The following is an 18208-nucleotide window of genomic DNA, read 5'->3' on the forward strand; positions in this document are numbered from 1 at the left end:
CCAAATTTCAAAACCTCATAACCGCTTTCACCTAAACGAATATCAGGCCCTTTCCACTTTTAGAAGAACGGACCTAAAATAATGATCCTTAATATTTATTTTTCGGACTAACAAACTTTCGGAATAAGAAACACACAAGAAAATTTTTAATAACAAACCTCCTTAATTAACTACAAACTTTTTTTTTCATTTTCGGAATAACAAACCTTTGGACATCGGAGTAACGAATCTTAGGAAGAGCGAACGTATCAAAGTGCAACTTTAAACCTATTCTTAATCATTACTTTTTTTAACATGTGTTTTCAAAGTAAGCACAAAAGCACAAACAAATTGACGATCTCTCTGTCTCTTAAAATGAAAAAAAAATCTTGGAAAGAATTACAAATGAACATTGCTTTTCATTGATGAGTATAAAACAACACCATGTGATGATAAGCGGAGGATTTGTTTGTTTTCATCAGACAATCATTGTATACTGCATTATTTTCGTTCGCTTGTGACGGCATTTCGATGAATAAAAAACATAAACAAACAAAAACTTCTCCAGAGGAATTTGGTACAACGGGAGTGCACTGGCAATTCTTTTCTCTGTGTGTTGGAGCTCGATCCCTTCTCTGTTTCTCAGTCATTTTTATTCAACTGCTTCCACGTCCTTTTGAAGCTTTTCCATTTTTTATTCAACACATGCCCATTACAGACTTCTTCCGTCATTATCCTGCATCTGATTACGTAGCACTTTTCGGATTTGTTTTGGTTTGTTTTGTTTTGTTTTCTGTTTTCTGTTTGGTCGCAGCATGTCCAGGCTATTGAGGGAATGAGAAAAAAATCGTCATGAAGAGAAAAATAAGAATGAATTAAGGCATTTCATATCACGACAATTACAGCGAACATCCGTTATGGAGGCCAAAACTGGATGTGTTCTGTCTGAGACGGCAGCTACCATACTCAAAAGATAAACTCTTGGCGCACCTGTCACTAAAAAGTGGCACTGATCCTCTTTCTCCTACTATGTAATCCATTGACTTATTCTACCAACGAACATCCGTGACCGAAACGTTTTCCTTTTGTTATTTCAAGTAAATTGAGTGCTGAACATTATTCACTTTTGGGTATGAGCGGCTCGGTGATTTGGTAATATTTTCAACTAACATTAACTTTATGTGCAGTGATATATTTGTAATTATCAGCAATTTCCTTTCTCGGACAGAACGTCCGTGAACGAAACTTTCAGAACCTGTAACAGTACAAATTGTCTCCAGATCCTCATTAGAAAGAAATTTAAATGCACAGAAATTACAGATTACGCAAAATTCCATTTTCCTATAACTTTGTTTTCAGTGTTTAGCTGTTTTTGTATAATTAGAGGGAAAACAAGCGTAAAATTGTGAGTAAATTTTCAACGTTTTCTTCATCATGATCACATAACGCCTTAAAAATTCTGAAACTACTGCCCTAAACTCATTGTTTACTTTGTAAAACTTTATTTGTGGCCATTGGAGCTAAAAATTTTAAAGAATACAGGACACTTTCGGGACAAGTTATCCCTATCGAAGGGATTGCATACGTCACGGACGTTCGCTGGAATTGTCACGGACGTTCGTTCTACTGATAGGGTCATGTTCCCGGACGGATAACTAATCGGCAGAGAGTACTTAGCCTTCCTAACTCTTTCAAAAATTTGAAAAGGTATTGTCAATGCAACTTATAAGAAATTTGACATCCTTACAACATATGTATTGCTCAGAGGGGGATCAGGAGGTGAATTTTCAGAGAAAATATTAATTATTTGCTTGGTTTTCGGTGAATTGCATGGTCCAAAAACTGCGGACAAGCCTCAGTCCGCTCCAAAAATAACATACAGCTCCTCGGCTAGAGAGCCAAAGGTAAAATGTACCTTCGTCATCAAAGCAAGATGGTGTCCCATTCGAAAACGTTTTAATCATTACGGACGTTCTTTTTTTCTCGGAGGTTCGTCTAAAAATATAATTTCGGTTCCTATTTGACAAAGGATGGACAGAAACTCAAAACAAACATATTATCGTGTGGCTAGATCTTAGTTGATTACGACTCAGAACAATATCACCAATAGCGTTTAATGGGATACGATCTTTATTAGAAAATAGCGGAAGCACGTCCGTGACGAAAACTGAGTATAATTTTGCATAAAAGAATATTACGTCCCATGTGCAGCCAGCAGACGTACAATTTTTGCAGGATATGTTCATTAGGTGGAACACCAAATTTTCGTATACATTACAGTTGGGACAACAAAGTAGAATTTGCAGCAGCGATAGAAATAAAAGCACCACGGACGTTCGTCTGTTTAGGACTTTGATATTTCAATTGTTCTCTGTGATTATATACGTGCTCATAAAGTTCTTATAATTTTGTGGTTCATACCTATAATATGTCAGATCCAGAACATGGTCAGATATTAGATGCCACGTACGCTTAAAAATGCACATCATTAGTTTGAAAAACAAAAATTATTGTGAAAATAGCGTTTTTACCGTATTTTACGCTTAAAGTCCTTGTCAAATGAAAAATATCAGGCAAAAGTCAACCAAACCATATATTTCCTGAAAGGAAATTTACCAATCTTTGAGATGACATGAAAAAATCTGGTTTCTTAGATCATCCTGGCGTGTTCTAAGGGAAAGAATGTCATAAGGTGCGAAAATTGGCAATTGTACATGGTTCAAAATTCTCACCCATATACATACACACATATATACATGTATACAATATATATATATATATATATAATTTCCCTTAATTAGGTCTCCCTCAAGTTTAGATAGCTGACCAACTAATTATAAAAGGTCTACTACATATTTGTTTCTCGTTAGTTGTAATTCTATCACTCCCCTGCTTTTGTTTTCCTGTAAAGATTATATGACATGAAGTCTTTCACTAATGAATTGATTTATGATGCTGTAGGATAACGCTTTGTAATATTCCTTCTTCATTTACATGTACTTATCAAACGCTACATCTTTCCATGTTCGCTTGTTGGAAAGGATGCAGAAATCATATTAAATCTTGTCACAACTTCCTGGTATATCTGGGGGGGGGGGGGCAAGGGGACACGTGCCCCACGCGCCACTCCCCGGGGGTGCCAAAAACGAAAAAAACGGGAAGAAAACGAAGAAGAAGAAAAAAAATAGAAGAAAAAGAAAAAGAAAGAAAAAGAAAAAGAAAAAGATAAAGAAGAAGAAAAAAAAAAACCTCGCCCTGACCGGGGGACGTTTTTTTTAAGACGGCACAGATTGGGGCATGGCGCGTGTTAAACCTATGGGAAAAACGTTGGGTTAGGGTTTTTGGTTATGGTTATGGTTAGGGTTAGGGTTAGGGTTGGGGTTAGGGTTAGGGTTAGGGTTAGGGTTAGGGTTTGATGGTTAGGGTTAGGATTAGGATTAGGGTTAGGTTTAGGGATAGGGTCCCCGATAGATTTTTAGTTTCCCCAATCTGTGCCGTCTAAAAAAAACACGCGACCGGGGGGGGGGGGGGGACAAAGTGACAATGTTTATTGTGTTCACACAAGAATTCCATATTTTTAAAGCTGAAATACAAAAATATTTGGCTCGTTCGCTGCGCTCGCTCGCCAAAGTTTATATAAAAAAAGAATATCAGAACAAAACGTGATGATGCCACGGACAAAATGACAATGTCTATTGTGTTCACACATGTCATTTTATAATATTTAGCAGGCAAAATGTTACACGGAGCAGCGACTGCATTTTTTTCGTTCTGAAGCGAAGGGGAGGGGGCGCAAAAAAAACAACAAATCAAACAAGATAAGAACAAAACGTAATGATGACGCGGAAATATACAAATTTCGGCTCACTCGCTCGTACTAATCTAGAGTATTTTTTCAAGTCCCCAGTTAGTATAAATCGTTATCTATAAGGTAGTCACTGTATCTTGATTTGAAGAAATGACAAAAATTCCATGTTTTGTAAGGTGAAATACAAAAATTTTCGGCTCGCTCGCTGCGCTCGCTCGCCAAAATTTATATATAATAAAAAACTAAAGAACAAAACGTGCTGATGACGCGGAAATATACAAATTTCGGCTCACTCATGCGTACTTATTCAGAGTATTTTTTTAAGTCCTCGGTTTGTTGGAATAAACCGTTATCTATAAGGCCGTCACTATATCTAATTGTAAGATTGAATAACCAAAAAATGACAAGAATTCCATGTTTTGTAGGTTGAAATACAAAAATTTTCGGCTTGCTCGCTGCGCTCGCTCGCCAAAATTTATATAAAAGAAAAAGAAGATAAGAACAAAACGTGATAATGACGCGAAAAAATGACAATGTATACCGTGGTATTGTGTTCACACATGTCACTTTATATTTAGCAGGCAAAATGTTGCACAGAGCAGCGACTGCAATTTCTTTCGTTCTGAAAAAAATCGCCGAATCAAACGAGGACGCCAACGGTTTCGAACGCACGGGGGGGGGGGGGGAATCAAACAAGATAAGAACAAAACGTAATGATGACGCGGAAATATACACATTTCGGCTCACTTGCTCGTATTAATTTAGAGTATTCTTTTAAGTCCTCGGTTTGTTGGTATAAATCGTTATCTATAAGGCCGTCACTATCTTGATTGTAAGATTTAATAACCAAAAAATTGACAAGAATTCAATTTTCTGTAAGCTGAAAAACAAAAATTTTCGCTGCGCTCGCTCACCAAAATTTGTACAAATTTATCATATTTAAATCACCCTCAAAAGACAACTTTTAAATGCTTGAAAAGGCATATAATGTGGACTTTTTTAAAAAAGACCCTAGCGGGATGGGGTTGGAGTTGAACACTTTATCAGAAATTAGGGGCGCAATTTTCGCACTTGCCCCGTGCGCCGTTTCCCCTAGATACGCCACTGTATAATCCCCCTATAGTTTGTACATATACACACATGCACAAGACAAAAATGAAAATCATGATTGAGGTCTTTAATCTAGCAACTACAACCCTTTCACTCAAGAAAATCATTTTTGCTGGGTTTTTGCAACACAATCAAAATTTGATGCAAAGAATGAACCCAAAAAATTTGTCAACTGAAATCATGTGAGGTCATGACATCAAGTTATTTTCATTTGTTTATCTAAATGCCCTAACTACGTATAAGGATTTCCTGTCAGATATAAAACTTTAAAATCTCGCTACTTTTTATTTCAAACTTACAAGTTGTAGGTCCAGTTTTGATAAAGTTCTGTATTTCCAATTGTTTGATTTTCAATCAATCTATCAATGCAAACTTGGATAATATGTGATGTTACACCTCACACAAGATAAAATCTTCCTTTCATCATGTGATTATACTTGCATACTTGAAAAAAGGAGTTTGAAAGTAATAAGCGCATGCAAATCTGTATGACTGATCCATAAGACTGAAAGAAGATGACTTTAAAGGATAAGTCTGTCACAGGGGACTCTCCTCTGAATGTGGGGAACGAAAGTCCTCCCTGCGACTGGGATCTTTTCTTATATAGTCAAAGGTTGACTTTCTCAAAATGCAGCAGATTGTTAGCAGAACATTCATTCAATCAACTCTTTCGACTTGCGCAACTAAAGTGCCTCGAAATAAGTAGCCAATCACACAGTATTCTTACAATATAACAATCAATGAGATTTATTATACTAGTCCGAAGCTGTGATGGTTTACAATAATAACGTATTACAAACTTGAGTACAGATATCCAATTCCACTTGGTCTTGAGCTTGGTTGCTCTGCTCGTTGGTTTATTCTATAGAAGCTCCTGTGCTTGGTTGCTCTAGGTAGTCGACGACGCCCTGCCTGAAGTAGCGGGTCGTCTCCCCTTTCTGGTTGTTGGCTTCCCAACTTTGGTCCTTGTCTGAACCCTGAACTGTGGTCCTCTCTGGAACCCTAAACCGTGGCTCTCTCTCTCTCTCTCTCTGGAACCCTAAACTTGGTCCTCGCTGGAACCCTAAACACCCTGTTGATTTAATAACATGAGACCTGGTGTATCCCTTATGATTTGTGGTCTTTGGTTATTCCTGATTTTATTCATGTAACTTAAACAAAACACATTTATATTCCATCCTATTAACCACACATAATTTCCATTAAAACATCTCACAATGTATCATTATCTTGAACGTTGAGTAGGGGATGATTAATCAGCCTATTAAAATCTAAGCGTTGTTCTAGGTCTCTATTTCTTTCACAATGCAATTAAAATTAGGTTTGACATACAAACATCACATATACATGCCATATCGGGAATTACATAGAAACTTACAATGCACAACATACTTTCAAAGAAATGGTCAGGTACTTACAACAGTTGTTGGTGTTTAAACTCGAATCCTCCTAGATTCTCTTCTGGACGATCAGGCTGTCCAAGCCAAAATGCAACAATCCCTGAATCACACTGTGCTACTCTCTAACTTCGCAATCTTGAAGTACTGTAGCCTGGTCCTGAGTGTTCCGCAAATTATATGGCATCTGAATTTTGTGCCTAAACATTGCATATTTATACATTTGTTGGACTATAGGTCTCCATGTAAAACAATTTAAATGAAGTGACTTCCTGGAAAGATTTTACAGAAGTCCTGCCCCCTTTTCTTATTGGTTGGCGTTTTCTGCCTATCAAAACTTTCCTGAGTATCTCATTTTGCACTGGTCAAGCCTCCGCTTGATGTCATCTCTTCCTGTCCACGGAAACCAAAATTCTTTGAAATGGTCCTGTTTTGACCTAGCTAGAAACTTGTGTTTGAATGACGTCCACATTCCAGATAGTATATGAGACATACTATCAGGGATACCCTTTCCTCGTATTTCGACGTCACATAGGGTCTACTCATCCTAAAGACATTTAACTCAAAATCACTGGCTTTTACTTCCATTGTTTATCGCAAAATCTCCTTATTTGTTCATGTTGATGCAGGCTTTTGTTTTTAAAGTTTTACTGCATTTCTATTCTGACAATCACAGTAATATCGGTTTCTTACATGATCTACATGATGAACATTGATAAAATGAGACAAGTTATTACGTGACAAATACAAAATATGTCATATCATGACAAAGTTCACCCTTCATATACATGTGGATCGAGTGAATGCAACAATATTACTGGAACAAATTAGTGAATGTTTGGGGAAAATCAGACAAACTTCAAAAGTTTTGAATCTTTAAAGTATCTGCTCAGTCACTTCTGGATGAGGAGACTATACAACAATTGATAATGTCACATGCGTAGAACGAAAATAAGAAAATCATAGTACAAAGAGAATTTCACAAAATTCTATTTTTTTTTTTTTGGTTGTTGAAATAAGTGTAAATTTCCTTGACTTGTCATTGACATACACTGTATGTTAAGGATAATATTATATTGCTGCATTCACTCAATTCACATGTCTATGAAGGTGGACTTGTCATAAGTCTTCGAGTCATACCTTGATTCCCACGTAACCCTTGGATCCGCCCCTGCCGAAAAACCACAAAATCGTAAAGATTAGACAATCAGACAATCCAAGTCACGTGACTCCGAACCCAAACCCAAATGCAACTGCCGCCAAAAAGACCAATGCCCGTTGAGATCGAGGAAGATGCATGGAAACGGCTCTTGTATTTAAGGCAAAACCGTCAAGCATGACAACGAGGAAAAGTGCTACTGCGGACTGGCGGGGGGGGGGTACCTTCAAAGACAGATATAGGAACCATGTTAAATCCATCAAGAACGAGAAATACGAAAACGAAACCCAACTCTCAAAATACATCTGGAGCCTGAAGGATGAAGGCACTCCCTACTCACTCACATGGAGGATCGTCAGGCACGCCCAACCGTACTCGCCCAAAACAAACCGCTGCAACCTGTGTCTATGGGAGAAATACCACATCATCACGGCCAAGAAACCAGCAATCCTGAACTCAAGAACAGAACTCATTTCAACATGTAAACATAACAAAAAGTTTTCCCTCGCAGAGCTTGGTTAGCTCCCCCCCCCCCCCCCGGCTTCCACATGTAACAATTTAAGCCATACAAGTGTATTACCCCTGCCTTAAGCCCAGTGTCATTATCAACTTTATTGTGCTGTTAAGTAGCCACGTGCATGTATTTTTTTGTATCTTTTGTATCTTTTGTTTGCTTGCTTGAGTGCACCAGAGCCGTATGTCTTACACTGTACTTTAACAAGAAACTGATTTAGTTGCTGACGAGGCTTCGGCCGAAACAGACTGTCCAGCTAAGTCACTAATAAAGCAACGCCTTCCATCCTACTATATATTGTACTACATGGGCTCCTATATAGTTGAGCACTGTCAGCCATATTGCAGTTCACACTCTACTTACGTATAACCGCTCCCTCCGTCGAGCACTCTAATCTGCAACCTGAGGATGGAAAAGTTTTGCTTCAAGTACAGCACGAAGAACATGCCAGTGCCGCCTGATAGCGAATACATCAAGAGACTAATACAGAAAGTCGAAGACTTCATAAAACGACTACGATGACGAGCATTCTTCTTCTTAAACCAAGACTCAAAGCCCGACTACAGAGAAACTTACGGATTCAGAAGCCAAAAGTCCCCTCCTTCTGTCCCTCAGCTGAAACCCTTCGAAGATGACTTGCTCAAACTGATTGAAGATGTCAAATTCCGCAACGCCAACTCACCATTCCAGAACAAACTAAAGGAGGACCTGAGAAGGATACGCAGCGAGAAAAACATCTTGGTGCCTGCCGACAAAACAAACAATTACTACTCAGTCACTCCCAGAGAATACAAGTTGATGAGAGATAATGTCACAACCACATACAGGAGGTCAAACCACCAAACAGAGCACAGCACGAATGTAGAGGCCAAAAGGATCGCCGACAATCTAGAGCTTTCCGACAGGATCCAGGTTCTAGCCCCGAAGCAAGCATACATCACACTGAAAGACCACAAAGACAATTTCCGGAATCACCCCACATGCAGGCTCATCAACCCAAGCAAGAGTGAAATCGGCATCATATCGAAGAGAGTGCTGGAGAGAATCAATGGCAAGGTCCTGGAAGCGACGAAGGTCAACCAATGGAAAAACACCACCGCAGTCATCAACTGGTTCAAGGGTACCCCGACAAGGCAAAACTCCACATTCCTTTCGTTCGACGTCGTCAATTTCTACCCGTCCATTGACAGGAAACTGCTCAATAAAGCCATCAAATACGCAAAAACATTCACCACGATCACGCCAGCCGAAGAAGAGATCATCTTCCACGCCAAGAACACCCTCCTTTTCCATGACAACGAGCCTTGGCAAAAAGCAAACGCAGACGACCTCTTCGATGTCACGATGGGCTCATACGATGGAGCTGAAATATGCGAACTTGTGGGTGCATACATACTAGGAGAAATCGGCACCATAATCCCCAAAGAAAACATCGGGCTCTACCGAGACGATGGTCTTGCCATTATCCACAAACCCCGCAGAGCAGCCGAGAACACCAAAAAGATGCTCTGCGAAAAATTCAAAGAGTTCGGGCTACAGATAACGGCCAGTGCAAATGACACCATCGTCGACTTCCTCGATGTCACATTCGACCTCACCAAGAAGGAATCCAAACCGTACTCGAAGCCAGGGGACTCACACCTATACGTACATACAGAATCGAATCATCCACCCACCGTCACCAAGAGAATACTACAGTCCATCCAGACCCGCTTATCCAACATCTCCAGCAACGAGGAAATCTTCAACAGCACCAAACCAGACTACGAGAACGCACTCCACGAGGCGGGACACCAAACAACATTGACGTACACCCCCAAAGAGACCAACAGCTGCAGAAAAGAAAGACAACACCAAAGGAAACGAAACATAACATGGTTCAACCCCCCGTTCAGCGGACATGTTAAAACAAACATCGGGAGGAAGTTCCTAGCCCTCGTCGAGCACCACTTCCCTAAAGGACACCAGCTCAGCAAGATATGCAACAGGAACACTCTGAAAGTAAGCTACAGCTGCATGGACAATATGCATACTATAACAAAGGCACACAGCAGCAAAATAATCAACAACAGTCAAGAGCAAGCCAGGGACTCCTGCAACTGCAGAAAGAAGGAAGAATGCCCGATCCCTGGGAAATGCACAGCCAGGAACATCATATACGAAGCGAAGGTAGCAACCCCAGACGATGAGAAAATATACATCGGCCTCACCTCAACCTCCTTCAAATCCAGATATGCCACACACAAGGCAAGCTTCACAAACAGGGAAAAGCGACACCAGACAGAACTGAGTAAATACATTTGGGGACTGAAGGATGAAGGCACTCCCTACTCACTCACATGGAGGATCGTCAGGCACGCCCAACCGTACTCGCCCAAAACAAACCGCTGCAACCTGTGTCTATGGGAGAAATACCACATCATCACGGCCAAGAAATCAGCAATCCTGAAATCAAGAACAGAACTCATTTCAACATGCAAACTCACAGAGCTTGGTTAGCTCCCCCCCCCCCCCCCCCGGCTTCCACATGTAACAATTTAAGCCATACAAGTGTATTACCCCTGCCTTAAGCCCAGTGTCATTATCAACTTTATTGTGCTGTTACAAGTAGCCACGTGCATGTATTTTTTGTATCTTTTGTATCTTTTGTTCGCTTGCTTGAGTGCACCAGAGCCGTATTGATTTAGTTGCTGACGAGGCTTCGGCCGAAACAGACTGTCCAGCTAAGTCACTAATAAAGCAACGCCTTCCATCCTACTATATATTGTACTACATGGGCTCCTATATAGTTGAGCACTGTCAGCCATATTGCAGTTCACACTCTACTTACGTATATATATATATATATATATATATATATATATGTAACGCCCGTATTTCGTTGCAAGCGCGACAGCTAACAGCGCACTTGCTCTCCTATGTGTATAGTCGTAGCCTGCTTGTGGGTAAGGGGATTCAGGGGGCGTTCACTCAACAAAAAAGGGGGTGACGATGCAAGAACAGGTCCCTAACCTTGCGAGATATGACACCTGTATAGAGAGCAGGGGGAGAACACATCTGGCTTGATCAACACAGTTCTGCAAAGTGAAGAACTTGTGCTGACCCACGCCAGATGATGTTCATTCAGCTCTCAGGTAAGAAAGGGATTTATTCCCTAATTCGCTACTCAAACGTGAATAAATTATTTTCAATCCCGCCTCCCTTCCCTAACGCATAACCTGCAAAAGAACATAATATATACATAATACCTGAACCCTAGGGGAGCACCAAGCTTCGACGGCAAGACAGGGCTATTCCTATGCCCTCCCCTCTAGGGGAGCACCAAGCTTCGACGGCAAGACAGAACGGACGGAGAGAACTGATGACTTACGTACGCGCCTGGAAACCACCCTCACGAACTGCTTCTTGACATGCCGGAACCAATACCGCCTCCCGATGCTCTTATCCCGACAGCTGTTTCGTCCTGGTCATATGGTCCTCTATCTTGAGCTTGCAGGCCGTCCCGACAATACCAGTGATGGACGTCGCAATTCCGTCTCTGAATGACGTCCGTTCTGCTGCGTGTCGAACTAGGTCAGTGAGCTCCACACAGCTCTCTCCGCCTGCGAAAGCTTCGAACCCGGCACCTGTCAACATTCTTATGCTAATAGGTTAGCTCAGCTAACAATTGAAAATATATTTATTCCCTAATTCGCTACTCAAACGTGAATAAATTATTTTCAATCCCGCCTCCCTTCCCTAACGCATAACCTGCAAAAGAACATAATATATACATAATACCTGAATCCTAGGGGAGCACCAAGCTTCGACGGCAAGACAGGGCTATTCCTATGCCCTCCCCTCTCAGTCAATTAAAGAACGGGTAACAAGGAAACAAAACGCATACAATTTCATTTAGGAGATTTTAATCCAAGTTTCATTCCATAAACAATGTGTCAGTAATATCTCACATGCTTCATAATAGCGCAGAATAAACAAGGCAGTTTATTTGCTTACTAACGTTGTCATATACAATCAACGTTATATCCATACGCAATGTTTTAGAGGCCCAATTTCAAAGATACCGAGAGACGATCATTCATACTATCTTTAATGTATCCATCCTTGGCAGTTTCTGAACGCCATCTACCATGCTTCTTAAACAGTCTATCTGGGACTCCAAATTTTGCGGCCGCTGTAGCACCGCCGCTTCGAAGGCTGTGCATGCCGAACTTTTTCGGTTCTAAACCCACTGCTGACAGGGCATCCCGTAACAGATCCAAACACCTAGTGTATGACAATTGCCCATCCCTTAATTTGTAGGATTCTTTGGACTTACCATAATTGACGGGTCTGAAAAGAAATTTCTCATCAGCTGGATTATCTAACTCCGCAGCCAACAAATACTTCCGCAAAGCCGAAACCGGACAATCAGGTTGGTGTATTAGCAGCACCTATGAGGACCCATGCTCCTTGTCTATAAATATCAGTTTTACTTTTCATAATGAAAATGTTCACATGGGAAACATACATATCAAGATCGCACCTACGAATATTTATCAGTTCGTCATATCGTAGAAATCCAGCATATGCAATCAGTATCATGGCACATAAACGAATATCCACTAAACTAGTGGAAGAACTATATTTCTCTACAACTGCCTTCAAAATTTCTGGTGTAATAGGTTCCTTTTTTACAATTGGTTTATACAGCAGCTTCTTCAATCCTTGAAGTACAATGTGTAGAAACTTCCGATCACACGGGTTAATGTGTACCTTGGGATTACAGTCAAAATGCCATTTTATAGTGTAAAAGGCCGACTCCATCCTGGAGTAAGGAGCACCACTTTGGTATAAATGAATGAGGTATCGACTAATGTCTTCTGGTTCAGTCAGAGCTGAATTTACCTTAAATTGCGTACACCATTCTTCCCAGGCTAACCAAGCTCTCTTGTATTTATAAACCGTGTTATCAGCTCTTGAAGCTGCCAAAATCTTGGTCAATGTTTTACCATATTCGTCCTGTGGCGAAAATCTGGGGGGAATATAAAAATAAGAATAGCACAACTTACACCTATCCTGTGTGGTCATTACAAGACATGCTATACATTCGACACCTAAACAACATGGTGTATAGACCCCAAAGGCTAAAATTTTAGATGAATTTCATTCGCCGCTGCCAAGCGCAGCATAAAAATTCATCAAACCGCGGAAAGAAAGCTACATAGCTTTCATTCAGCCCTGTGGCAGATTCCACAGCCATGCAGCTGATTCCATAGCCAGGCGGCTGATGCCATAATATAGTCCTACGACTGATACGTTATGAAATTATGCAGAATTTTCATTTGCCGCTCGCCACCCCATTCAATCGTACACATAACACTGGACTTTGGAATTTCTTTGTCCCAAATATAGAATTCCTATTTCTGCCTTGAACGAAAACTCCTTCAGGATTATCAATCTTTACTACAGGCGATATTAATAAACGAGATTCTCTATTCTCCGAAAACAAAAGGGGCCAAAATGGGGCAGAAGGCCAATATGGCACAACTAGAGTTCCCATAGCGGAACACACTCTAACGTGATTCAAAACTTGCCCAATACTATCGATAGGGGGCACCAGCCAATTATTCTCGCCCACCCAATCGCACGAAAACGCGTCTACTGCATCCGTATTAGGACACCAATATTTAGAATTAAACTTTGGTAATTTGAAATTTGAATCATCTGCGAACCTGTCAACAGTATGGGGCCCCCACAACTCATCCAAAAATTTAAAGAATTCAACAGAAACTCCCCAGTCATCGAAATCAATAATCCGACTAAGTGCATCTGCACAACGGTTCTCCTCTCTGGGAACCCAGTGAACCTGTAAAGTGATCCTACTTTTTCTGCAAAAATTAAAAATGTCCAAGCTAAGCTCGTGCAATTCTGCAATCATGCTACCCTTCTCCACGATAGAGACTACACCTCTATTGTCTGTAATTATTTTCGCAACCTTACTTCGCAAGTAGGGTGCAAATGATTTCAAAGCCAAACTTAGCGCCATAAGTTCTCTCCAAGTGGAGCTTTTCGACATTTCTACTTTAGTCCAGTTTCTTGCCATTTTCATGCCAGCACACTCACCAATCCAGGCTCCACAGCCTGACTTACTGGCATCAGAGTATACAATGGTCTGTGGAATAGAATACTCAAACAACATGCGTTCATTAAGGATGACAAGATTTTCCTTCCAGAAAAATAACTCGGCAATCAAGTTATTGTCACTGTCTATATTGTACTCTTTATCCCAATGATCTCTGCGAATGATTTCATAATGCATAAATCTAGTTTTTAACTGAGTTAAAGCACCCACTACTGGGTAAAGAGAATTGATCTTTCCAGCGATAGCCGCTATTTTTCTTGCTGAAACATTTGGTAAACGTGTCTGAAAAGTGTCCAAACATGACTCCAGGTCCTTCATCCTCCTCTTGGTAATCTTTAGACAACCAATACTGCTATCCCATGTTAACCCAAGCCAATCCAAACATTGGACTGGGATCCACTGCGATTTCTCGACATTAGGTACCAAACCTGCTTTTAATATGTCATCTTTCACTGCCTTGGCCACGGCTTCGCATGTATCAAACGAAGCAGCACGACCCCAACCATCATCTAAATACAAAACAATGAATATCCCTTTACTTCGCCAATGGTTAACAATCGGTTTGAGGCATTTTGTAAAGACGTACGGAGCTGTGGACAAGCCAAACGGCAATACTTGAAAAGTATAATATCTAGGACCATTACCAAAATCCCAACTAAATCCTAAAAAGCGAGTATGGTCCTGAAAAATATCAAAATGATGATAACCTGACTTAAGGTCAAATGAAAACATAAAATCTCCCTTTTTAAAATAAGTAAGTGCTATATTCCAATCCTCACATTTAACTTTGTCCTTCCACAAATATTTATTAACTAAACGTAAATCAAGAATCAGTCTCTTTTTACCAGAGCTTTGAATTGACACTGAAAGGGGGTTAACAACATGAGGTGCAACAAAAGACTCAACAATTAGTTTTTTCTTTAATAGATCAAGAACAGCTTCATTGACAAATTCAGGGTGAGACAAGGCAGATTTATTGTTTCTTGATTCTAGTCGGGGAGGAGTCTGCAATAACGGTAACATATAACCGTGTTCAATGGTATCCAACACAAATTGAGATGCACCAATGTCTTTCCAAAATTGTATTGACGCCTTTAGTCTTCCTTTGACTATCGGTTCTGAGCTACCTTGCTCATATTCAAAGTAATTGTTTAAGTAAAATTCTTCTTCGTACCGTTCACTTTCAGCAAAAGCGATACTGCTAGCTCCGCTAGGGCAGTTAAAGTCTGTCTCCGAAATATCTCGAGAAGTACCGGAAGCTGTTTCCAACTCATCTTTCAGGGAAGACTGGATTAACTTGGCGCCATCGCCATGCAGCGTGTCATACCGAACGCCTGTACGTGGTAAAATCACAAGAGAACTCAGATCAGAAGTACTAGCTCACGAATTGGTTATGCCCGCTTCCAACAAGAAGTAGACTACATTATCCATTCATTATTGATGACAACATTCTTAATTATTCCTCTGACCTCTCTCATACACTATCATCTCATTGTTCTTCATCGCAATCATGTTGAGAACACAGTTATCCCGTTGCTTACGGTCTAGTTGAATACGCAAGTCTCGCTCGATACAGCCGCATTAACAGGGCGGACTTGGCTGTTTGATTTTCCACCCCATTTTCACTTCTAATATCTAAGGTGTTACCCCAAGGAGGTCTATGTCAGTTCCCTTGATTCATTAATTATTGAATGTTATTTTCAGTCAGATTAACATACCACTATATGTGAATTTCTAGGTTTTAAAGTGTGCATTCAAGGGCTCCTTTTTCCACGAGATAACTCATGCTTAGTATCTGAGTGGAGAACGGCTATCACGAGATAACTCGTGCATCGTAGTCAACGGATTAAACGATCAAACTAATTTACCTTGCTCATTTTGTTCCATAGAAGCAGGACCATTAGCGTTGCTGCGCGATGTTATCCCTGATCGGGGGACCTTGGTTACCGGCCCCTGGACACCCCCTTCTCCAGTGCCCTTGCTTTCCGCACGCGAAGCAGAAATCTGTCGACTTTGGCCCACTGCTGGCCCCTCGCCAACCAAGGGTGGGGGAGTTACCGGTACCCCCATAAGCGTATCTACTTTTTCCGCTAAAGCCGCGAAAAAAGTGGCCAGAAGAAGGGCTTGCAGTCCTATATCCATCACTCTTCGGAGGTTTGCCCTTAGCGGCTGGGATGTTCCGAGACGATTTGCGTTTTCTCGCCGCCCTTGCCTGTGCCTGCCTGATACGTTTTTCATCCTCAGAATCGCTTGCAAGGTCATCGCTCAGATATTCGTCAACTGCTGACCACCCTATAAAATAAGATAGTGCTACTTGCATAACAATTAATAATTGTAGAGAATCACATATTCAAGAATTCACCGAAGCTGACAGACTGAAACTTATTTACATAATAGCAGCAGCCTGCTCAATGTAATGCATATTTCTGTCACGGTACAATTTGCAGGTTGTATATATATATATAATATATCATGGAATTTCCATAACGAGTGTTCAGCCCTTATCGCCATGGCCTTACGGCGTACCCAGCAGGGGGGGGGGGGCATTTGCCCCCCCCCCCCCCACATTTTTTTTTCATACTGTATTTCCATACATAATCATACAATTTTTCAATTTTTCACTGTGTGCAACAATCACTCAATTTCACTTCTAAAAATACATACATTCTAGCCCAGGCACTGATCCGCGTCCTCGCTTTCCTCATTATCACACCAACGATTAGAACCTCTCACAAAGAATGTTTACAATTCTTTTAAAACACTAACCTGCATCAGATTTGTCAGCAAGCCTGATTAACTTCTTTCTTTCCCTGATGTCGGCTATGCCCTCTTTCAACTTGTAAAGGGCAGCAACGTGCTTGCCTTCCTCCTGTAAGGCCACGCCCTTCTCTAGCTTTTCCTGCAAACTAGAGTTGAATTCGAATTGAACTCTGTTGCCCTTGAAACGAAATGACAATCCCAACGCCCTTTTTAGTTGTTGAAGTTCCGTGGAAGCGGCAGAGAGCTTTTTCTCGCTTTCCTCTTTCACTTGGGCGATAGAAGAGTCAAAATACTGCTTAAAGGAACCGAAAGCCTCTTTCATGGCGTTGCTCACATATTAATGACGGGGTCAGTGTTGCGGGTTGAGAAACTGTGGGGACTTCAGAACCCAGGGTGTGGTCTTGCTCTCTGCTGAATTCCTGATCCGACATTTTGATTTCGGAGAGCAGAGTCACATTGCCGCTAGTGCACGATAATTATAGAAGCGAGAAGGAATAAGACGTCCGTTCTGCTGCGTGTCGAACTAGGTCAGTGAGCTCCACAGCTCTCTCCGCCTGCGAAAGCTTCGAACCCGGCACCTGTCAACATTCTTATGCTAATAGGTTAGCTCAGCTAACAATTGAAAATATATTTGTTTACAAAACAAACGCCGGGTGCTAAGGTGATCGCCTGGTGGCCTTTGCATCAGGAAACAAAAGAGTTTACCAAGGAGGGAACTTGAACTCCGACTAGAGCAATTGTATGTTCTCCAACATACCCGTGTTACATATATATATATATATATATATATATATATATATATATATATATATATAAACATGTTGTGAATTCACGTAATGGCTCCAATGTAACGAAGAATAAACCGGTAACGCAATATTTCGCCAATATAAAGAAAGAATGAGTTTATTGAGCAACTCAAATTTTCGGTGGCTTCCATCCACCTTCTTCAGGAGTCTCGCTTTATATTGGCGAAATATTGCATTACTGGTTTATTCTTCGTTATAATATATATATATATATATATATATATATATATATATATATATACATATATATATTGCAATGAAATGAGGTTAGAGCACTGGAGTTGGTTCTCTGGTACGTCTGGTTAGGACGTAGGGGCTTGCGGCGACCCCATGGCCGTATGAGTTTCGGTGGGGGGTCACGGGTCGGACGTGGTTTTACCCTCCCTCGGGTAGAAGGAGCGAGGAGTGGTGAGCTGATGACGCTCGTCGGGGGCGGACATGTCCGGGGAGTCTACCCGTGGTTTTGTAGTGGATTGTACACTAAAGTCTTAAACGCTGTGTGTATTGGCCATTCGTGCGGCGATACAGAGGTGCATCGTGTCAGGCGACCG

General features: G+C 41.0%; 1 pseudogene; it reads right to left on the reverse strand.

Annotated features, from left to right (window-relative positions):
* Nucleotides 1-12007: 12007 nt before the first annotated feature.
* LOC139716998 (uncharacterized) lies at nucleotides 12008-17173 on the reverse strand (annotated as a pseudogene).
* Nucleotides 17174-18208: the final 1035 nt, after the last annotated feature.

Source organism: Diadema antillarum, unplaced genomic scaffold (genome assembly GCF_040938485.1).
Source record: "Diadema antillarum isolate AM-2024a unplaced genomic scaffold, OU_Dant_1.0 scf00000071, whole genome shotgun sequence".
NCBI lineage: Eukaryota > Metazoa > Echinodermata > Echinoidea > Diadematoida > Diadematidae > Diadema > Diadema antillarum.